Source organism: Hemiscyllium ocellatum, chromosome 15 (assembly GCF_020745735.1).
Source record: "Hemiscyllium ocellatum isolate sHemOce1 chromosome 15, sHemOce1.pat.X.cur, whole genome shotgun sequence".
In the NCBI taxonomy this organism is placed as follows: domain Eukaryota; kingdom Metazoa; phylum Chordata; class Chondrichthyes; order Orectolobiformes; family Hemiscylliidae; genus Hemiscyllium; species Hemiscyllium ocellatum.
The window spans coordinates 11794597-11817612 of NC_083415.1; the positions used below are offsets into that span (position 1 = coordinate 11794597).

The 23016-nt window shown below is 41.9% G+C and overlaps 1 protein-coding gene across 1 annotated transcript in view; it reads right to left on the bottom strand.

The window, feature by feature from the left end:
- The window catches only part of LOC132822644 (cadherin-22-like), a 725287-nt gene that overhangs the window by 298666 nt on the left and 403605 nt on the right, over positions 1–23016 (bottom strand). The gene's annotated exons all lie outside the window — the stretch shown is intronic.

Here is a 23016-nt window from a genome sequence, read left to right on the forward strand (position 1 = left end):
AATAACAACCTCTGTTTCTCCAACGTAAACTCGCAGCTAAATCCCTAATCTTTGGCACTATGCTGGTAAATTGTTTCTGCAACCTCTTAAGGATAACTGCATCCTTCAAGTGCAGTGACCAAAACTTAACGTAATAAGATAAATGTGGCTGAACTAGACCATTCGGATAAGTCCAGCATAAATTCCCTGCTTTTGTACTCAATATCTCAATTTATGAAGCCAATGATGCCAAATGCTTTGTTAGCTTCTTTCCAGATATGTTGAGCCACCTTCAGTGATCAATGCACATAAACCTCCAGGCTGTCTGTCCACGCACAGTTACAACTGCACCATTAAGTCTATATTTCCAAACGCAGCATCTCACTGACACCTCTATTAAATCCATTCTGCCACTTGCAACCCATTCTGTTAGTACGTCTAATAGCTTGTTGCAGTCAGTTTGAACTACCCTCACTACTCTAACTTTGGAATTATCAGCAAATGTTGAAAACTTATCTATGTTTTACCACCCAAATCATTTATGTAATAAAAAGAAAAGCAACAAAAAGTGTTATATTGTGGTGCAAGAGATTAGTGACACTATACAACACTTTTCAATGTATTTTTGTAACAAAATGCACATGACAATAAATAAATTCAAAAATCATTCAATCAAAGATTCCTACTTCACTTACATTTCCAATAAAAAAAAGTCAATACAAAACTAATTTAAAATTAAATTTCATAAAATACATCTTTTTTGTTGTGAGACCGGGTTGATATATCATGGGTCAGAGCACAGGACACTTACAGGATGGACAACAATGAATGAAATAAAGCAATTATTAAATGGTGTCAAATTTATTTTATTAAAGTGGGGAGAGATTTTGAGGGAGGTGTGGAATTCTCAGCTGAGATTTTGAGAAGAGGTGAGTTATTGCAGCTACAGGCAAAGGGAAAATACTTGGATAAATAGCTGGAAAGATAGAACAGGAACATTTAAATTAAATTATGAACAGACTATCGTTTAGAAATGTGCAGTTGACGGTTGGAGTAGGTGAACACAAATTATTCACAGAGAATTGTCCTTTGTATTGTTAATGGAGGAATTTACCTGTTTATTCTAAGTGGGTTCATTTTGAAACAGTTAGCAGGAAAATTTCACCTGATCACACAGACTCTCTGCACATCAATGTGTAGCAATATCCAAGTTTAAGCGTGAACCAAAGTAAAAACATATACTCCCCATATAAAATGACTCATGCAACACAAAACATGTTTGCCTCACAACTTTTCTCACATTAAGTCTATGAATTTTATTAGAACCTGTCACTCATGCTACCTTCTTAATAGGAGAATCTCTGCCCTTCCTGGCTGATAAACTGCCCATCTCCCAAGCAGGGGTAATGAACACAACAGAGGGTGGTGAGCCAGGGAATTGTATGAGGAAGACTGCGTTCTAACATGGATCAAAAAAGCAGAGAGCAAGAGAGGAAAAGTCAAAATCAACAAAGAAGCTTTCTCATCATTATCACAGATGCATGAGTTGTAGTACCCACTGCCAATCTGTTATTCTATACCTACGTCTGATGCAGAGCAGAATAGAATCTTAATTAGAATTCTCTCCTTGTACATATGCAAGAACTGCTTGTCAGAGTTTGTTGTGGTGCATTGTTTCCTATCTGGTCTGATTAATAGCAATGTGTAGGAGGACAGTAAACTGCATCCCACAGATTGTCAACTGTGGCTCAGTCAGTTGCACTGTTGCTTCTGAGTCATAAAGGGCCAGGATGACGTCTTACACTTGAAACTTGGAAAAGAAAGTCCAGAGTAGCACTGTGTGTAGTACTGAGGAAAACTGTCAGTATTGGAGGTATTGTCTTTCCAAAAAGACTTCATACGGAGAACCCAGCTCCAGGCATTTTTTCAAAGATCCCATTGCGCTTTTTAGAAGAGCAAAGTTCTCTCTGCTTTTGTGGATCAATATTTGTCCTTCAACCAAGATCTAAAACAGACTTTTTTTTATCTTTATGAAAACTGTTTTAATGGGTTTGCTGTGTATAAATTGACTGCTGTTTCCTACATTGCAGCTGTAACTACATTTCAAAAGAACTTGATTGGCTGCGGAGTGATGGAAGAATGTTCAATACAATGGAAATACATGATTTCATTAATTATAGCTGTTAGTCATGAGAACTACATTCACCTGAAGAATCAACTTGAGTGTTGGACAGAGCTGAGAGTCATCCCTCACTATCTGAGACTATCGGGAGGCACAGTGGTTATCACTGTTACCTCATAGCACCAGGGACCTGGCTTTGATTCCAGCCTCAGGTGACTGTCTGAGTGGAGTTTACACATTCTCCCCATATCTGCGTGGATTTCCTCTGGGTGCTCCAGTTTACTCCCACAGTCTAAAGATGTGCAGGTTAGGTGGATTGGCCCTGCTAAATTGCCCATTGTCTTCAGGGATGTGCAGGCCATGTAGGTTGGCCATGGGAAAAGCAGGGTTATAGGTTGGGGTAGGGAGATGGGATGCTCTTCAGAGGGTGGGATGCTCTTCAGAGGGTGGTGTGGACTTGATGGACTGCATGGCCTGTTTCCACACTGTAGAGATTCTATGAGTTCAAATCCAGTCCAGAATAACGGAATAGATGTTTCATCTATCTGCTGGCTATCAGGAGACCGTGTGAGATTGGAGAGCAACAGATTCCATTACATGCAAAGAAAAGGTTGCAAAAGCCATTAACACTAGAGATGGACAAAACTAACCTACGGGTTACAAAAAGGAGATTGGTATTTCTTTTAATGTCACAGCCCTCTATCGGCATATAAATAGCAAAAAGGCAGATAAAAGGACGAGTAAAGCCAATTAAGGACTGACAGGGATTTAAACATGGAGGTAGAATGCTTAGATGATGTATTCATTGAACATTTTGCATTTATCTATACAAGGGGAGAAAATGTTACCCAGGTCATGGAGAAAGAGGAGGTAATTTAAACATGAAATGGGTTTAAAATTGTTAAGTAGGACATAATGTGTGGGCTTTGTGCTTAAATTGGACAAGGCACAAGAACTGGATCAGATACATCCAAGGATTCCGAGAGAAACAGAAATGAAAATTGCAAATACGCTAGAGAAAACAAAATTCAATCTTCTTAGAATCAAAGGGTGATGCTGCAAACATTACACGTTTGTTTACGAAAAGGATGGCGCGACAAACTCAGCAGCTCCAGGCCAGCCCATTTAATTTTAGTTGAGAAAACTTCCAGAAACAATAGTTCAGGATAAAATTAATAGTCACTCGCACAATTTCAGTTTAAATTAAAATAGGAAGCCCGCCTGGATTTCATAAGGGAAAATCATGTTTCATAAACCTGCTGGCGCTCTGAGGCAATGGAGAGAGTTATTGAAGGAGGAGAGATATAAAGGTATTTGTTATGTTTCTCCAAAAACAAACTTGTTATACATTCTGGAATTGAAGGGTAAATAAAAACATGGAGACAAAACTGGCTGAGTGACAGGAACCAAATAGTAATGGTGAACAGTTGTTTTTCAGTCTGGAGGTGGTTTGTAGTGGATTCTCCAAGAACCAGTGTTGGAACTCTTGCTTTTCCTGACATTTATTACAGACCTATACCTTCGTGAATAGGATAAAAAAAATCAAATTTTGCAGATGATAGAAAGCTTGAAATCATTACCAATTGTGACGAGAATACTGGAACTTGAAGGGACACTCACTGACAAGTGGGTGAAATGGGATAAAAAGATGGCAGATGAAGTTCAGGGCTGAGAAATATGAAGTGATTCATTTTGGAGGGAAAAGCATAGTGACAAAATTAAGGGTACAGTTCTAAAGGGAGTGGGGGCAGGAACAGAAGGACATTGGTGTAGGCATGCCTAAGACATGCCTACACCAATCTCTACAAGGCATCTCTAAGGCATCTCTACAAGATGATTAGGGGTTTAGATAGGGTTGACCATGAGAAACTTTTTCCACGTATGGAGTCAGATACTACGAGGGGGCATAACTTTAAATTAAGGGGTGGTAGGTATAGGACTGATGTTAGGGGTAGATTCTTTACTCAGCGAGTCGTGAGTTCATGGAATGCCCTGCCAGTAACAGTGGTGGACTCTCCCTCTTTATGGGCATTTAAACGGGCATTGGATAGGCATATGGAGGAAAGTGGGCTAGTGTAGGTTAGGTGGACTTGGATTGGCGCAACATCGAGGGCCGAAGGGCCTGTACTGCGCTGTATTTTTCTATGTTCTATGTTCTAAGACATTGAATGTAGCATGACAGGTTAAGAGAATGGTGAACAAGGCATACTGCATCCCAGGCTTTATTATATGCAATTCAAATACAAATGTTGTGTGAAATGTCAATGGGTCACAAAATCAATCTCAATGGAGCACTGCATCCAGACTGGGCATCAAAGCACGAGTACAATATGAAGGCATAGGGGAGGGTGTGGAAAAGACTGATGAGTATATATATGCAAGGAAGAGGGTCCCAAATTGCACAGATAGATCAGCAAAGAACTTCTTCCCAGGAATAAAGGAAACTGAGAAAAGGTTTGACTAAAGTATTACAAAATCCTGAGGAGTGAGGACATAATAGAAAGGGAAAGAAACTGTTCCTGACTTGCAGCGGTATTGCTGTTCCTTCACTGCAAATGGAACTGAGCACTGTGAAATCATCAGCAAAAACTCCCCCTTGCTTCATTCATCGCACTTAATTCTTCTTTCTGCGATGAGGTCTGGAGCTGCGTGGTCATGGTGGAATCAGTGTTAAGTTAATACTGAGAACTGAAATCTTTGATTAACATGGGAACCAGTGTGGAAATGTTTAATTCATTCATGACTCTAAATTGATTCTTAACCTTGTATTATCTAATCTGCTTAATAGTATTAAAAGGTCCAGTTATAAGAAAAGAATGTTAGGTTATTAAAAACTGTCAAAGGTGCTGCCTAATGATGAACACAGACAATTTGATGACCAGGAAGGTTCTTCTACTTGAATCCCTAGCTAATCCCAGCTAGAAAAATCAATAGACATTAGTTGGGAACAAGAAAGCTCAGTGAAACCTTGGGTTTTCTTAAAACTTGTCTTGCTTACTGTAAAGTCTCCTGTCTGAAAGGGAAGGACTCTTGGTGGGTTATTCATTGTGTTCTGGCATTTCTGGAACCTGTCCTCCATAAAAGACAACAAAGGAGATGGGTAAGTAGATTTAATTTCTTTCTGAGCAATTTAACAATATTTACACGTCATGGAAAAGAAAAATAATCTCCCTCTGCAGCACGATGGTTCAGTGGTTAGCACTGTGGTCTCACAGCGCCAGGTATGATTCCCACCTTGGGTGAATGCCTGTGTGGAGTTTGCACATTCTCCCTTGTGTCTGTGTGGGTTTTTCCGGCTGCTCTGGTTTCTCCCACAATCCAAAGATTGTGCAGGTTAGGTGAATTGGCCATGCTAAATTGCTCATAGTGTTCAGGGATATGTAGGTTAGGTGCATTATAGTCAGGGGTACATGTTGGGTCATAGGGGAGGGGAATGGGTCTGGGTGGGTTACTCTTCAGAGGGTCATCATGGCCTTGTTGGGCCGAAGGACTCATAGAGATTCTATATTAAAGTAATAAAGGTTTTGAAGCTTAATTTCTTCATGAGGACAAGTTTGAATTCTCACTGCAGTAGCTGAAGGAATTTAAAATCAATTAATAAATCTGGACTGTAACTGGTCTCAGTTTTATAGTCAACATTACTATCATTAATTGATAGATAAAATGAATCCATCTTATTCACTGGTGTTCATGAGGGAACGAAACCTATTGTCCTTACCTGGTCCTGTCTACAGACCCACAGCAATATGGTTGACTCTTACAGATAACAAAGAAATGTTGGAAATTACAGAGGGTCAGGCAGAGAGAGGAGCTAATGTTTCGAGTCTAGATGACTGTTCACCTTGTGCTCTGATAAAGAGACATTTAGACTCAAAACATCAGCTTGCTCTCTCCCCACAGATGCTGCCTGACCCGTTGTGATTTCCAGCATTTTATTCTGGTTGACTCATAACTGTCCTCCAAAATGGCCGAGCAAGTGCAAGGGCAACTAGGGTGGGCAACAAATGCTCGGCTCATCAGTGACATACTTTATTTCTTTTATGGAATATGTGTAAAATTAGCTCCTCTTTTGAATTGTGGTCAGTGTTTCAATGACAAAAACATTTTGCAAATAGCTTTAATGGCAAATCAGTCTGTTTTTAGGTTGTGGCAGATGAATAAATATTGGCTCAAGACACCAAGAAGAATTCACCAGCTCTTTATAAAATAGGATCAGATCTTTTACTTCTCCCTGAGAAGTGGTGGGGGGTGGGGAGGGGGGGGAGCCTGGTCTACAATCTCATCCGCAACACCCCTGCAGGTCATGTTCAGCACACGATATTGTGACTCTGAGAGAAGAGTTTCTTGGACCACTGACCCAACGGGGGGGGGGCAACATGCTACAGCAGGCACCAGAAGATCAATAAGTTGAAAGAGAATCAGGTTTGACACTAGTATGGACTAAATCTTCTGGAAAAAAAAGGAAATGAAAAATAAAGCAGCTTGGAAAACACATGAACCTTTTTAGAATGTATGATAGGCTTATTCCTGAAGCAGAACCTTGTCTTTTGATTGAACTGTTACTGTTGCTGAGATTATACTTGAATCATTCTGCTGTCTCCTTTTCAAAGGCGCATATTGTCATTAAGGTCAAGTTCCTCTGGGTATCCAAGTTGTGTCAGCAAAGTCAAATCTGTTTAACATCTCAAATATTCTATCACAAGAAGAATACTTTTTAAAAAGCCCTCGTACTACTACTTAATGTTAAATTAACATGGAAGCTAAACAACTTGCAGAAGGACAACAGAACATTAGAGTTGGGGAATTATTCAGAATGCACAGTTAGTCATTTTAAATAGGAGAATGTTGTAATCTAACTTGACCAGAAAAAGATCCTACAGACAATATACTCAATAACATATGTGCCATCTTAACCCTGAGTCTATTTGAATTAAATTCCAAAAAAACAAGGCACATTATGGTATTTGTCTAAGCTTTATATTTAAACCAACATGAGCTGTGAGCTGCTATTAGCTCTGCCTACCAATCAATAATTCAATACCACCCAGCTGGTATGTTCACCAGTCAAGTCCTATTGAAACCCAAGTATCAGACTTAATGCCAGAACATAAAGGCAGACTTACAGGCAGTCAGATTTAAAGACAAAAACTGCTAAGTTTCTCCAGCAACTTCTGTTCTCATTTCAGATTTCTGTTTATTTAAGTCTGAATTAGAGATCATGGTACTGAGTCAGAAGTAATGCTGTTATGAAGTTGCAAGGAAGCTGTTGGTGAGAGAAAAAAATCATTGTCAGGTTATCCCCTTCTTGAAGAGACAAACCTTGTAGTGATTTAAAGACCAAAAAGTCAATGGATGGTGACCTGCAGCTGGGATTGTACTCTGGCATCAAATAAATACTTTACCAACAAAGGGAAAAGCTGCCAAAGCTCTGGTGACAGAGGCAGACAATAGAAGGGTTTAAAATTGATAAGGAGGTGGGATTCGATAGGCTGTCAGTACTTAAAGTTGTGAACACAGATGATTCCAAGCTCATTAAAGGTAGCATAAATGGAAATTTGTAGAGGGACAAGCCAAGACCTTTTAACCTTTCCTCGATTCAGGGTGCTGCCAGAGGTCGAGAAATGCAAACATTATAGCCTTGTTCAAAAAAGAGTCTACAATAGATTATAAAACTTGAAAGGGTGCAGAAAAGACTTACAAAGAAGTTGCCAGGGTTGGAGGGTTGAAGATATAGGGAGAGACTGAATAGACTGGGGCTGTTTTTCCTTAGAGGTTTATAAGATGAGGGGCATGCTTAGTGTGAATAGCCAAAGTCTTTTCCCAAGAGCAGGGTTGTCCAAAACTAGAGGACATAAATTCCAGGTGAGAGGGTAAAGATTAAAAACAGACCTAAGGGGCAATATCTTCATGCAGAGAGCGGTGCCGGTATAGAATGAGCTGCCAGGCGGTGGAGGCTGGTGCAATTACAACATTCTTAAGGCATCTGAACGGGTCCATGAATAGGAAGAGTGAATAGAGGGATATGGACCAAATGCTGGCAAATGGGACTTGATTGATTTAAGATATCTGCTCAGCATGGACAAGTTAGACTCAATGCTGTACAGCTCTATGACTCTAAGCTGAGCAATTACAGACTACACAGCTTTTCTTTAATGACAGAGAAGGTGGATGGAACAATTATTTAGGATGGATTTAATAGTCATATGGATGAAAAAAACAGGTTAACTCAGAACACTTATGGAAAAATCATGTTTAAATAATGCGCTGTAATGTTTTGAAGAGGCAATGTGGATAATGTGGTCGATGTGGTATACTTGGTTTTCTACAAGGCATTTGATGCAATACCACACAACAGATTTGTGAGGAAGGTTATAGCTCATAACATAAGTGGGAGCTGAGAAGCAGAAACAATATTGGCTGAGGATGGAAACAGAGGATGGTTATTGGATATTTTTCAGGCTGCAGAAAGCTTTATAGCGGAGCACCCCCTGGGATTCTTCCTTTTCCTGATTTGTATTAATGATCTTGATCTTGATGCGCATACATCACCAAAAGTGACAGAACAGGTAGACCGAGCAGTTAATAAAGCATACAGTGTTCTTTCTGTGTATTATGTACATATGAGTGAGGAGATATGGGCCAGGAGCAGGCAGGCGGGACTAGCTTAGTTTGGGATCATGGACTGGTTGGACCAAAGGGTCTGTTTCTGTGCTGTATGATTCTATGTATGAGACACAAGTTGGACCTCAGCTGGAGTATGGTGTACAGTAGTGGAGGTCACATTTTAGGAATGATGTGAAAGCATTGGAGAGTGGGCAGAAGAAAATTATGAAAATGGTTACAAGATAAGAAACTTCAGTTTTAAGGATAGATTGGAGACATTAGGACAGTTTCCCATAAAGAGAACATAAAGAGGGATTTGATAGAAGAATCATGATAGGTATTGATAGAATATATGGTTGGGAACTTTTCACTCTCATCAAAGAATTATAAGGCACAGAATCAGGTGATTTGCAAAAGAGGAAAACATGATCTGAAACAAAACAATTTCACACACATAGTTAAGGTTTAGAATGCACTGCCTGGAATTGTGGTGAAGGCATTATTTGCTGGGGCATTCAAGAGGATTTTAGATGTTAGTTTCATAGAAACAATATGCATGGTTATAGGGAAAGGGCAGGAGAAGGACTCCCCTCTCCTGTTCAGTATTCTGCTCTCCATCCCACTTGCTGTCTCCCTAGTTGCCCCATTCTTGACCCCTCACTGCCCCACTTTCACACATTGCCCTTCTCTTTCACTTCCAGGGACAGTGACTACTGAGGCAGCAGGGCAGTGAGTTGGAGGGAGGCAGGCAGGAAGAGTTCTGATTGAGGTGGCTAAGTGTTTGGCATTGCGCAGTGAGCAAATTGCAATCCCAAGATTTGAATTTGTTTAAAACTTTTGAAGAAAGAGTCATTTTGTTGCTGATGCTTCTCCTGGTGCTTGTTCAGACAGCAGGTATGACATGAAAGGCCGAGCGACCACCTTCAGCATAGTATCAGTTCTGAGATACTAGGTAGTTTCAGGAGGATCAAATCTATGGATGACTTAGAGTCATAGAGACGTACAGCATGGAAACAGACCCTTCCATCCAACCTGTCCATGCTGACCAGATATCCCAAGCCAATCTATTCCCACCTGCCAGCACCCAGCCCATATCATTCCAAACCCTTCCTATTCATACACCCATCCAAATGTCTCTTAAATGTTGCAATTTTACCAGACTCCACCACTTCCTCTGGCAGATCATTCCATACACATACCACCCTCTGCGTGAAAAAGTTACCCCTTAGGTCTCTTTTATATCTTTCCCTCTCACCCTAAACCTATGCCCTCTAGTTCTGGACTCCCTGATCCCAGGGAAAAGACTTTGTCTATTTATCCTATCCATGCCCCTCATAATTTTGTAAACCTCTGTAAGGTCACCCCTCAGCCTCCGACGCTCCAGGGAAAACAGCTCCAGTCTGTTCAGCCTCTCCCTGTAGCTCAGATCCTCCAACACTGGCAACATCCTTGTAAATCTTTTCTGAACATTTTCAAGTTTCACAACATCTTTCCGATAGGAAGGAGACTAGAATTGCATGCAATATTCCAACAGTGGCCTAACCAATGTCCTGTACAGCTGCTACATGACGTCCCAACTCCTGTACTCAATACTCTGACCAATAAAGGAAAGCATACCAAATACCTTCTTCATTATCCTATCTAACGGCGACTCCACTTTCAAGGAGCTATGAACCTGCACTCCAAGGTCTCTTTGTTCAGCAACACCCCCTAGGACCTTATCATTAAGTGTATAAGTCCTGCTAAGATTTGCTTTCCCAAAATGCAGCACCTCGCATTTATCTGAATTAAACTCCATCTGCCACTTCTCAGCCCATTGGACCATCTGGTCCAGATCCTGCTGTAATCTGAGGTAACCCTCTTCGCTGTCCAATACAACTCCAATTTTGGTGTCATCTGCAAACTTACTCACTATACCTCTTATGCTCGCATCCAAATCATTTACGTAAATGACAAAAAGTAGAGGACCCAGCACCGATCCTTGTGGCACTCCACTGGTCACAGGTCTCCAGTCTGAAAATCAACCCTCCACCACCACCCTCTGTCTTCTACCTTTGAGCCAGTTCTGTATCCAAATGGCTAGCTCTCCCTGTATTACATGAAATCTAACCTTGCTAATCAGTCTCCCATGGGGAACCTTGTTGAACGCCTTACTGAAGTCCATATAGATTACATCTACTGCTCTGTCCTCATCAATCTTCTTTGTCACTTCTTCAAAAAATTCAATCAAGTTTGTGAGACATGATTTCCCACGCACAAAGCCATGTTGACTATCCCGAATCAGTCCTTGCCTTTCCAAATACATGTCCATCCTGTCCATCAGGATTCCCTCCAACAACTTGCCCACCACCGAGGTCAGGCTCACCTGTCTATAGTTCCCTGGCTTGTCTTTGCCGCCCTTCTTAAACAGTGGCACCACATTTGCCAACCTACAGTCTTCCGGCACCTCACCTGTGACGACTTGGTGAAACAGGAGAAAATAGTGGCAAACTGGCTCAGTGGTTAGCACTGCTGCCTCACAGCGCCAGGGACTTGAGTTGAATTCCATCCTCGGGTAACTGTCTGTGTAGAGTTTGCACATTCTTCCTGGGTAAGTGTGAATTTCCTCCAGGTGCTATGGTTTCCTCCCACAGTGCAAAGGTGAGCAGGTTAGGTGGATTAACCACGGTAAATGCAGGGTTACAGGGCTAAGTTGGGGAGGGAGTGGATGTGGATTGATATGGGCATTATAATCTTTGGAAGGTTGGTGTGGACTCGATGGGCTGAATGACCTGCTTCTACACTGTCGTGGTTTTATGATTCTATTGAAGTGCTGGACGAATTAGGGACGTTAACAACAAGCCTACTATCCTGTGGAGAGTGTAGCATAATGCATAAACATGACGTGGGTCCATCTATCATATTTAGGCATAGAGTTTTAGAATGGAAATTGTGCTTCATTGATGCCAGTTTTATTTTGTTGGTTAAAGTGAAATATTAACTGTTGTGCAATCAATTACGTTGGTCACTGTAAATTCAAATCCCTTTTAAAAGTTTCAAAATATACCAGAATTGTAACAGTTGGAAATGAGTCATTGTTTGCTGCACTTTGTCTGGATTGGTGAGTAGAATGCACTTGATTACTCCTAATGGATTGTGTACAACGAGACACGTAGACCCACGTATTCATACTGGAATCATGAAGTGTGAGACCTGAAAAGACATCATGGATCATGCAGCCTGCTGTCTCATTAAAGACTTGTTTCTGCATTTTAACAACTGCACGTGCTTGTGTGCAAGGAAATAACACAATAAAGCCGAATAAGAAAGCATTCCAACACATCCCACAGTACTATGGTTGTGTATCCTGGCAAACTATGCTGCATTTGATGTCATTTTGAGGATGATTCCTAAGAAGTAGACAGAAATGTCTGAGACATGCATGATAATAAAAAGTGCTAGATCAGAAGAGAGATTGTCACTATAACCATTCCAATGAGTCTAATGCTTGCATCTTCCGCGTTTCTGTGCTGTCCCTACATTTTACAGGCTGGATCTTGATATGAAAAAGAGGTAGGAGATCACTTACTCCAAATGTCAGCAAGGATATTAAACAGAATACCTTGTATAATTCACTGCATTATGAACCTTGTGCCATCTGGAGTGAAAAACACCTTGACCTACAAAGATGATGGATATCCTGCACATTTCACTTTCCTATTTAAGAATAAGAGAAAGCAAAAACAAGGAATTATAGACTAGTTAACCAAACATCTGTTGTCAGGACATTATTGAGTTTATAATGAAAGATGGAGTGACAGAACACCTTGAAATTTTGCAGCTGGTCAGAGAGAGCCAGCATACAGTTGTAAACAATAGGTCATGCCAGAAGGAGCTGAGAAGTTCCTTGAAGAGCTAACTAAGGCAGTGGGCAGGGGACTGTTTATGGAACTTATTTACATGAACTTCCAGAGACCATTCCATAAAGGAGTAGCTCCCAGCGATGCACGGGCAGAGAAAGTTGGCATCACTGGCGCCATGACGTATGCCTAGAGAAGGAAGCTGCTGCTGACACACCCCATACACACATGCAGGGTTGTCACTGACACCCAAGGAATCCTTGCTAACCTCACTCTGCCTGTAGCCCTGTTCAGCATCCTGGTTGTCACGCAATTCGCTTCCCACCTACTCACCCCTTCACTCAGCGCTTCCTCCTCTTGATCAGTATTCTGCTCGCCATTCCACTCGCTGTCTTCCTAGTTACCCCACTCTTAGCCCCGTCACTGCCCTTCTCTTTCGAGGGACAGTGACTAGTGAGGCACCAGGGTAGTGAGTAGGAGGGAGGCAGGCAGGAAGGGTTCTGATTGAGGTGGCTAAGTGGTCGGCATTGGGCAGTGAGCGAATTGCAATCCCAAGATTTGAATTTGTTTAAAACATTTGAAGAAAGAGTCATTTTGTTGCTGCTTTTCTTTGATGCAGCCACCTTACTACTGTGTTGTATGCAATGATGTTACAGGCATTGTGACTGCATCAGTGCTGAGCATAGCCTGTGTAGTTGCAATATCAATAAAGTTTGTCATAAGATACTATTGGTTAATGTTCAAGTGGGCAAATCACTGTTCTAGTTGAATGATTGGCTCAGCAGGAGGAGACTGAGGAAATAGAAAGTAGGGAACACTAATTGATAGATTATGTCTAGTGGGCATCCCATGAGGATCTATGTTGGGGCCTTACTTATAATCTAGAGAAAAAAGCTACTTGTCCAACTTTACATGAGGGTTAGCAGCTTTGCAAGCAGTCAACACAAAATTACAAAGTGCTATTCCTAGATTCAGAGAATAGACTAAACTTTGGGCAAATAGATTCCAATATGGGAAAGTTTCAACACTTTGAACCTAAAGAGGGTTAACAAAAATACTTTTGAATGGTGAAAAACTACAAGCACGAGAAGTCCAAAGTGCTATTGGACCCCGTGTACATAGAATATTAAATTGGCACACCTTGGCAAAGTACAAATACAATCAGCAAGACAAATGAAACTCTGCCCTTGAAATCTAAAGAACTCAATTACAAAGAAGTAGAAGTCATGCTTCAGCGATACAAGGGTCTAGATATGGCAGACCTGGAGACAGTGAGCAGTTCTGTGACTGAGAGAGGAAGGACATATTGGCATCAGATCTCTGAACTCTGAAGGTTAACTTACAAGGACAGATTGCACAAACTAATGCAGCATTCACTAGAATTAAGAAAGGTAACAGTGATTTGATTGAAATTTTCAGAAACTTATAGGATGGAGCAACATGATTTGCCCTGTTCTGGGACCCAAGGGTTATAGAGTATCACCAAAGTTTACATATTAAGCCTATTACAAATTCTCTACGGACCCCCTAATATTTTCTACAGAACCCCCACCCCACCCCACCAAACCAGTAGAGAGATTGAAGAACTCATAGGCCGGCAGGTTTTGGAAAAACGCAGATGTAACAGGGTTGTTCTTATGGGTGATTCCAACTTTCCCAATACCGGCTGGAACTTCCTTAGTGCAGATGGTTTGGATGGAGCCATTTTTGTCAGCTGTCTTTAGGAGGGTTTCCTTACTCAACTTGTAGACAGGCTGATGAGGGGAGAGGCTGTTTTGGATTTGATGCTCAGCAATGAGCCAGGACAGGCGTCAGATCTCGCGGTGGGAGAACACTTTGGTGACAGTGACCATAACTGTGTCGCATTTACCATAGTCTTGGAGAGGGAAAGGAGCAGTTACCAAGGGAAGATATTTAATTGGGGAAAAGGAAATTATGACGCTATCAGACAGGAGTTGGGAAGTACAGACTGGGAGCAATTGTTCCACAGAAAGGGCACAGCAGACATGTGGAGACTATTTAAGGAGGAGTTGTTGTGAGTGATGCACAAATTTGTCCCTCTGAGACAGGTAAGAAGGGGTAAGATTAAGGAGCCTTGGATGACAAGAACAGAGGAGCTTCTCATCAAAAGGAGGAAGGCAGCTTTCGTAAGATGGAGAAAGCAAGGATCTAGCACAGCTTATTAGGATTACAAGTTGCTAGAAAAGAGCTCAGAAATGGACTGAGGAGAGCCAGGAGGGAGCACGAGAAAGGCTTAGCAGGAAGGATTAGGGAGAACTCAAAGGCATTTTACTCATATGTGAGGAATAAGAGAATGATCAGAGAGAAGGTAGGGCTGATCAGGGATAGCATAGGGTGGTAGAAGCAGAGTCATTAGGGACATTTAAGCGACTGCTAGGCATCCACATGGACAGCAGTGAATTGAAGTATGCATAGGTTAAGTTATTTTACTTTACATTAGGATTAATCCTCAGCATAACATTGTGGGCCAAAAGGCCTGTTTTTTTTTTAGATTACTTACAGTGTGGAAACAGGCCCTTCGGCTCAACAAGTCCACACCGACCCGCCGTAGCGCAACCCACCCATACCCCTACATTTACCCCTTACCTAACACTACGGGCAATTTAGCATGGCCAATTCACCTGACCCGCACATCTTTGGACTGTGGGAGGAAACCGGAGCACCCGGAGGAAACTCACGCAGACACGGGGAGAATGTGCAAACTCCACACAGACAGTTGCCCGAGGTGGGAATTGAACCCAGGTCCCTGGCGCTGTGAGGCAGCAGTGCTAACCACTGTGCCACTGTACATTCTGTGCTGTATCTTTCTAGGGTCGGTGTTCTAAATGAAGTCAAGGAATAGTTCTGCATGAAAAAGGGAGCTTGGAACTCTCTCCAACAAGTGCACTTTCCAGGATTAAATTCCATGTGCCACTCTTCAGCCCATTGACATCCACGGCGTTCCTCCTCTCTGACTACCATATCGCCAATTTCCCCATCATCTGCAAACTTACTGATCATATCTCCTGCATTTACGTCTACGTCATTAATGTACTAAACCCTGTGGTACACCACTGGACCCATGCTTCCAGCCACAAAAACACCCTTTGGCCACTATGTTGGCTTCCTGTCACTAAGCTCATTTTAGATTCAATTAGACAAGTTGCCTCATGGATTCCACGACCTCTCAGTTTCTTAACCAGTCTCCCATGTGAGACTTTGACGAAAGCCTTACTGAAATCCATTAAGCATTAAGCTTATCTACATACCACCTCAAAAAATTCAATCAAATTTGTTTGACATGATTTCCCCCTTACAAAATCATGCTGACTAGACTTTACCAATTCCCGCCTCTCCAAAGCCTCTAAGCCTCTAAGCCTCAGAACGTTTTCCAATAGTTTCCCTACCACTGAGTTTGAACTCACTGGCCTGTAGTTTGCTGTCTTACCCTTTTTTCAATCATGGTACAATGTTAGCTGTCCACCAGTCCTCTAGCACTCCTCCTTTGGCAAGAGAAGACTTGAAAATTAATGTCCCAGCCTATGCAATCTCTTCCCTTGCCTCCCACAGCACTGTGGGATATTCCTCATCTGGGCCTGGAGATGTCTTGATTTTCAAGCCTGCTAAAACGTCCTTCCTCTGAAAGCTGATTCATTTAAGCATATCAGAGTCTCTTAATCTTTTTGAGGCCTACCTTGTCCTTCTCTATTGAGAGAGATATGGCATGATATTTACTCATGAAACATTATAAATGAGGCAGTGTGTTTTGTACAGGCTTCAAGGTACTCAAGTTATTCACAATTCTGCAAAATGTACTCACAATGTGAGTTTTGGCAGTATCCCAGGAGTTTTTCTGCCCTTGCAGATGAGGGGATCACGGGACTTTGCATCCTATACCGTAATCAGATATTCTCAAGTAGCTCATCAGTGAGAGGATAGGGTTAAAACTTCATTTATTTGAGAGATTGCGTCACCTTGTGAGATGAAGTGAGCAGTCACCATTCCAATCCATAGTCCGGTTTGTTAGGGCTTCAGAAGAAAATGTACCTATTTTCATCAGTGGGGTTCCAGGCTATCAGTCTCAAAAACATTAGACAGAATAGGTGGGAAAATGTCCAATCAATTAGGTCAGTTTGTTTTTGAACCTAGAAATCAGCTTGGTTTAGGGGCAGGAGTGACAGCTCTCAAAACAAATCTTCGCTAATAGCACACAGGCATCAAATCAGAGAAGGTTGCTGGTGAATATGAGAGAGAAATTCAAACAGGAAACTTTGAAAGCGTTGCCTTCAAGATCACTTTGTAAAGGCAAGTCTCATTATTAAAGAAATGGAAAACACTATATATAGAGAATACCTTTTATAACTTCAGGGCCTCAATAAAAATCTCCTGGAGAGTACTCACTGTTGTGATGTAAGATAAATCAGTGTATCATTCTGACCAACTCTATTGCTTTAGGTTTATGAAACTGATCATGATTCCAGTCAGGTCTTAAATCCAATTCATTTGTTCAATTGATAGTCGGAGGCTATTTTGATGAACAGAATGCTTAAAACAAGTATCATAAATTCATAATGGGGACATTAACATTTAGGATTGAAAAGAAGAGAAATTTCATTGCTCAGAGGGCTAGAAATTCTCCATCACATGGTACCATGGATTTGTCATCAATAAGTATATTTGAGCCAGAAACCAATATGGCTTGGGACCTTAGAGAACAAGGAAGGAAGGAAAATGCAGTTCTTGTAGAAGTTCAACTTGAATCATATTGAACATCGAAACAGGCTCAAGGGGCCATTTGGTTTCCTCCTGCCCTGATTTCTCATATTCTCACACAACATAGGAATTGATACTTTGTGACTGTGTCAACTCTTTGAATGAATAGTTCAGCTTATCCTGTTCCCTTGGTCTTTACCCAGGCTCTGCAGTTTGTTTTCCCATCTAGTATTTATCCAATTCCTTTATTAAATGTGTTATTCATCCTGTTTCCATTACCCTTTGGGGCAATGAGTTTTTCAGCAACAGATTACAGAAAACAACTGTGCGGATCTCCATTTTTGTTCTTTTCTAATTTCCCTTAAATCTATACTCTCTGGTTACTAATCCTTTTGCTACAATCAATCCTAATTCACTCTATTAAAACTCTTTGCAACTATGAGCGCTTCAAGTAAATTTTACCTTCACTTTCTCCATTTAAAGGAGAGTAATCCCAGCTTCTGAAATCCCTTATCACTGGCATTGGTCTTAAAAATCAGCTTTGCATTATCTCAATGTCCTTGGCATCTGTTTTAAAGTGTAGGGCCTTGAATATAATTCTCCAGAGACTTACCTTTGTATGCCTAGCTCAGATTTATTAACATTATTAACTACTTTATTCAAAAATTTTTGCATCTGTGAAACTCAGGGTCACTGTTCCTTTAAATAAAGTTAAAAAATCACACCACACCAGGTTAACACCTTTAAATAAAGAATGAAAGCACAACAAATAAATTGTCCACGTTCAAAGATTTTGACATTCTGTCTTCAGAATGCATATCCCTTTCTGAACATTTCTGTAAAGCATTGCTGAATCTCTTATGTTTTCCTACATTAAAGATGCTACATAGTAGCAATTGTTGTAATTTCCATTCTTTCACCTGCAATAAAAGAACGATGGACTGTGGGGAAACCTAATGCTGGCATTACAAACAGCTATGTCCTGCTGAGCTCTCATTGCAATTCTTTGTCTTCTTGTTCAATCAGCCTATACCTGGGTCAGCTCTTTCAGAGCCATTGATCATTTTCTGCTCACGGTCTAGGATGGCAAGAATGTGATTGATTATCCCACTCGGATGTGCCATTCAGCACGCGACCTACGTAAAAGTGTCTGTCGAATGTGACTGGGTTAAAGAAATGGCTCGAGTTGCCTTCAGGATAACTTTGCAAAGACCAGCTTCATTATTAAAGTTACGGAAAAAAATGCGCATATACAGAACCTTTTATAACTTCAGGGTCTCAATGAAATCCTCTTGGAGAGTACTCACTGTTATGACGTAAGATTCTATTGCTTTAGGATTATGAAACTGATTATGATTCCAGGTAGGTCATAACTTCAATTTATTGTTTCAATTTCAGCATGCAGACACAAGATGACCAACTCGTGACTGAAAGTTCCCTTTACTTACAACCACAGCACAGATGATTATTCCAAAGCTGAAGGTAATCAGTACATTTATCAAGCTGTTGCTTCAGTTTTCTCTTTGTCTGTCGACCACAAGAGCTCGCACCAATCGTTCATCTGTTCCAAATGATTTCCTCCTCTGTGAAGCTAAGTGGATGTTCCGTTCAAGCAAGGCTATTAATCAAATATACAGGGCCCATCTGTTTGAAAACCACTTCTTTCATTGTAATTTCCATTCCCCCAACAGTGCTCAAACCTTTTTATTGGAATAGGTGCCTGCAAGTCTTGACCATTCGGTCAGACGTGACGATTGTACTCACCACTCTGCTGTGAAAAATGCTGAAATGACGTCTTGTCCCAAAGATCACCACTGGAAATGTCCACCTCCCATGTCAGATCCCCTAGAAAATTCTATTGGATCTTCCTGGTCAAATCATGCTCATCTTCTCTTGGTCATTTAGCACTCTCCTCACCAAATTTGGCGGGGGCTACTTTTGTACAAAATGCTGCAGCCAACTGATCTGCAGCAAGAATCCGTAGGCTGCAGTATCAGACAAAAAGAGTAATTGCTGGAAAAAACTCAGCAGGTCTGGCAGCAGCTGTGGAGAAACATTAGAGTTAATGTTTCGGGTTGAGTGACTCTTCCTCAGAACTGACGGTAAGTATGATAGTAATCGCATCATTTGTTCTTGTGATGTTGGTTGAGTGATCATTCTGAGGGGAGGCGGTCTCTACTAAGATGTGGGAAGGTTTACAAAAAACTGACAGGGCATATAGGGCTTGAGTTCATTGTATAACCCAAAAGAAAGCACTTTCCACTGACATGAGATAGCATGATGAAGTGATATGGCAATACATATTGATGATCAGCCACTTTCACATTGTGATATATATGTTAGCTTCTGTAACATAAAAATGGAGCAGGGAGACACATAGTACTAAAGCTTTAATTACAGCACCCATCTACATCAGTACATTATGTCACAGACATGTCATGGCTCAAACTGGATTTGAATTGACCATTCAGCATGGATGTAGTGTAGCCCATTTCCCTGAGTTGGTCATGCTGCAATAGGACATGGTCAGTAAGATGGAGACTGAGACCCTTTTCACATTAGGGCATATGCCTTATCTGCTGATGTCAGCATGACCATGTCCCTTAAAGGTAGATTGTCCATCCGCTTCGTGACATCATCACCCCCACAATGCAGCTCTCTGCCAGTACTTCAGTGTCAGCGTGGGTGAGATATTCAATGTCCCTGCAATGGGGTTGAGCTCACAATTTGTTATGCATGAGCAGCAGGAACCCTACTGATGAAAATGCAGCTAACATGCATCTGTCTCAAGTTACAGAATCAAAATACAAGGACTGTGGCTATGTTTTGTTTTTGTTTCATACAGAAATGTTACTGTATTCCGCAAATAGTTAAAGGCCTGGCCCCATTCACAGGCAGCTTTGATGTGTGTTGTTGTTGTTTAAAACAAGCTGATGATGATGGAATGAGATTGGGCACAAATATCCTGAAGAAAGTACACAAGTCGCAGAACCCTGGAATCAGGCAAACTGAGACCTCAGCAAATCTTTCCAATGTCGCTTATCCCTTTAAGCAGTTCCTTTGATGCTGCCAATGGAGGTACTGGGAGCTTTTTTGAATAATGAAAACAATGCTATTTTTGGTGATCCCTGTCACTTTCAATCTTTAGCTGTCCAACGCACTCTGCGCACCACTCTATCTGCCATCGGTTCTGATAATTTGCTTATTTCATAAACAATCAGTTTGAGAAATCGCCTCAGTGCAGATAATACAAACAACGTAACCCAATATTGATTCTGGGAGCTTTCAGACATTTCGAAAGTTTGAAAAAAAACACAATTTGCCAGGATGTCGGTGTTGTACGTGTGATAATGGCGGCTGTCATTAAGGTCTCTCAGCAGTAGCACCCAAGCAGAGAAACAAATATATTTGTAAATCTCCGATTAGAAGAATTTTCTAAATCCATAATGTAGTAGACTCATTGAGCAGAACCAAACTGAAACAAAATTCAATAAAACCTGTTGAAGCTCCATTACATAGCTTGCCCAATCTACGCACTTTGATTTGTTTTGTATGATAAATAAATATGGCAACTTTATCTGCAGATATTTCTTGAATCTTATATGGTGAAATATGGGATGAACCTTTGTTTGCTCACTAGTATATTTCCAAACAGGCAGCATCTGAGGAGCAGGAGAATTGACGTTTCAGACATAAACTTTTCATCAGGAGTGCGACTTGTCGGCCAAGGGGACTGAAAGATAAGTGGAGTAGGAGGGAGGGGCTGAGGCTGAGAGGAAGGAAGCTGGGAATGCAACAGGTAGATGAAAGTGGGAGTTAAAGTGATAGATCGAAGAGGAGAGTGAATCAGATTGGTGGGAAGGAAGATGGACAGGTAGGACCATTCAAAAGGGTGGTGCCAAGTTGCAGTTTTGGGAGTAGGATAAGGTGGGGGTGGAGAAATTGGGAAACTGGTGAAATCCACTTTGGTCCCGTGTGGTTGGAGGGTCCCAAGGTGGAAGATAAGGCATTCTTCTTCCAGGCATCAGGTAGTTAGGGTTTGATGATGGAGGAGGCCCAGGACATGCATATTCTTGGTGGAGTGGGAGAGGGAGTTGTAGTGTTCAGCCATGGGGCAGTGGCATTGGCTGGTGTGGGTGCCCCAGAGATATTCTCTTAAATGATTCACAAGTAGGTGGCCTGTCTCCCCAATGTGGAGGAGAATACATTGGGTTGCAACGGACACAATAGGTGACGTGAGGAAGTACAGGTAAATCTCTTTCAGATGTGGAAGGATCCTTTGGGGCTTTGGACAGAGGTGAAGGGGGAGGTGTGGGTGCACGTTTTGCACGTCTTGCCGTGGCAGGGGAAGGTGCCGGGAGGGGAGGGTGGGTTGTGGGGGGGAATGGACCTGATAAGGAAGTTGCAGAGGAAATGGTCTCTCCGAAACATGGATAGGGGTGGGGAGGGAACTATATCCCTGGTGGTGGGGTCTGTTTGTAGCTGGCGGAAATAGCAGAGGATGATGTGATGTATATGGAGGTTTGTGGGGTGGAAGGTGAGGACCAGGGACCATGTTAGTTCGTAACATGGCAAAAAATTTGATTGTCAGCCTGTAAGTCCTTCCAAGACACCTACAGCAGGATGTAAGGCCAGGAGAAACTCCGAGTGAGTCATACTTGATGTAGAGGGATACCCCAAGAGCGACAAGCATCTGACTTCAGGGAAGAGACCCGTTCCAGGGAAAACAAGCCAAAGAAAACAGCAGTAAGTGACTACTTTGTCTGGTTCATGAATTTTTAAATGTAGGAATTTCTCCAAGTCAAAATGGGATGGGGATAAATTTGCAATTCACATGTGTGGAATTCAACAGGGATATCATCCACCAAAGGCACTGCCTTCCTGTGCAGACCTTGGAAGCAGATAGCAATGATTCACTCAAAACAAAATGTAGTCTATTCCCTCCAGGGTGAGGTGGGGTGTGGGGGGTAGGGGGGACGGAGAATATGGGGAAGGATATATGTGATAATTAGACAATACTTAGGAGCAGAAAGGTACCTTTCAAGCTGTGGCTTCCACAGCTCCACACGTCCTGTCAAGGTCTGTTGTGGAGTGTTGACAGACAGTGATTGTTCTGACTAATTGACAGCGATATTATAGGCATGTTACCAGCCAGACAACGGAGACTTGTCAGAACGTATCTTTATTTTGCCTGGCACTCCCTACACACCACCAGCAGATATATTTTTCCCTCCCCACCCCTATCAGTATTCCGGAAAGACCATTCCATCTGTGTCTCCCTCGTCAGATCTACACCCACACCCTCCCATCACCCCCACCTGCCCACACCTCACTCCCAGCACCTTCCCCTGCCACCTAAGAAGTGCAAAACCTGCGCACACATCAGTCCCCTCATCTCCATCCAAGGCCCCAAAGGATCCTTCCACATCCGACAGAAATTTACCTGTACACCAACTTAATCTACTGTATCCGTTGCATCCGATGTAGTCTCCTCTACATTGGGGTGACAGGACATCTACTTGCAAATCATTTCAGAGAACATCTCTGGGACACCCCCACACACCAACCCCACTGCCCTGTGGCTGAACACTTCAACTCTCCCTCCCACTCCATCAAGGAGGTCCTGGGGCTCTTCCATCACCAAACCCTTACCACTCGACACCTGGAGGAAGAACACCTCATCTTCCACCTTGGGATCCTGCAACCACATGGGATCAATGTGGATTTCATCAGTTTCCTCATTTCCCCTCCCCCACACTA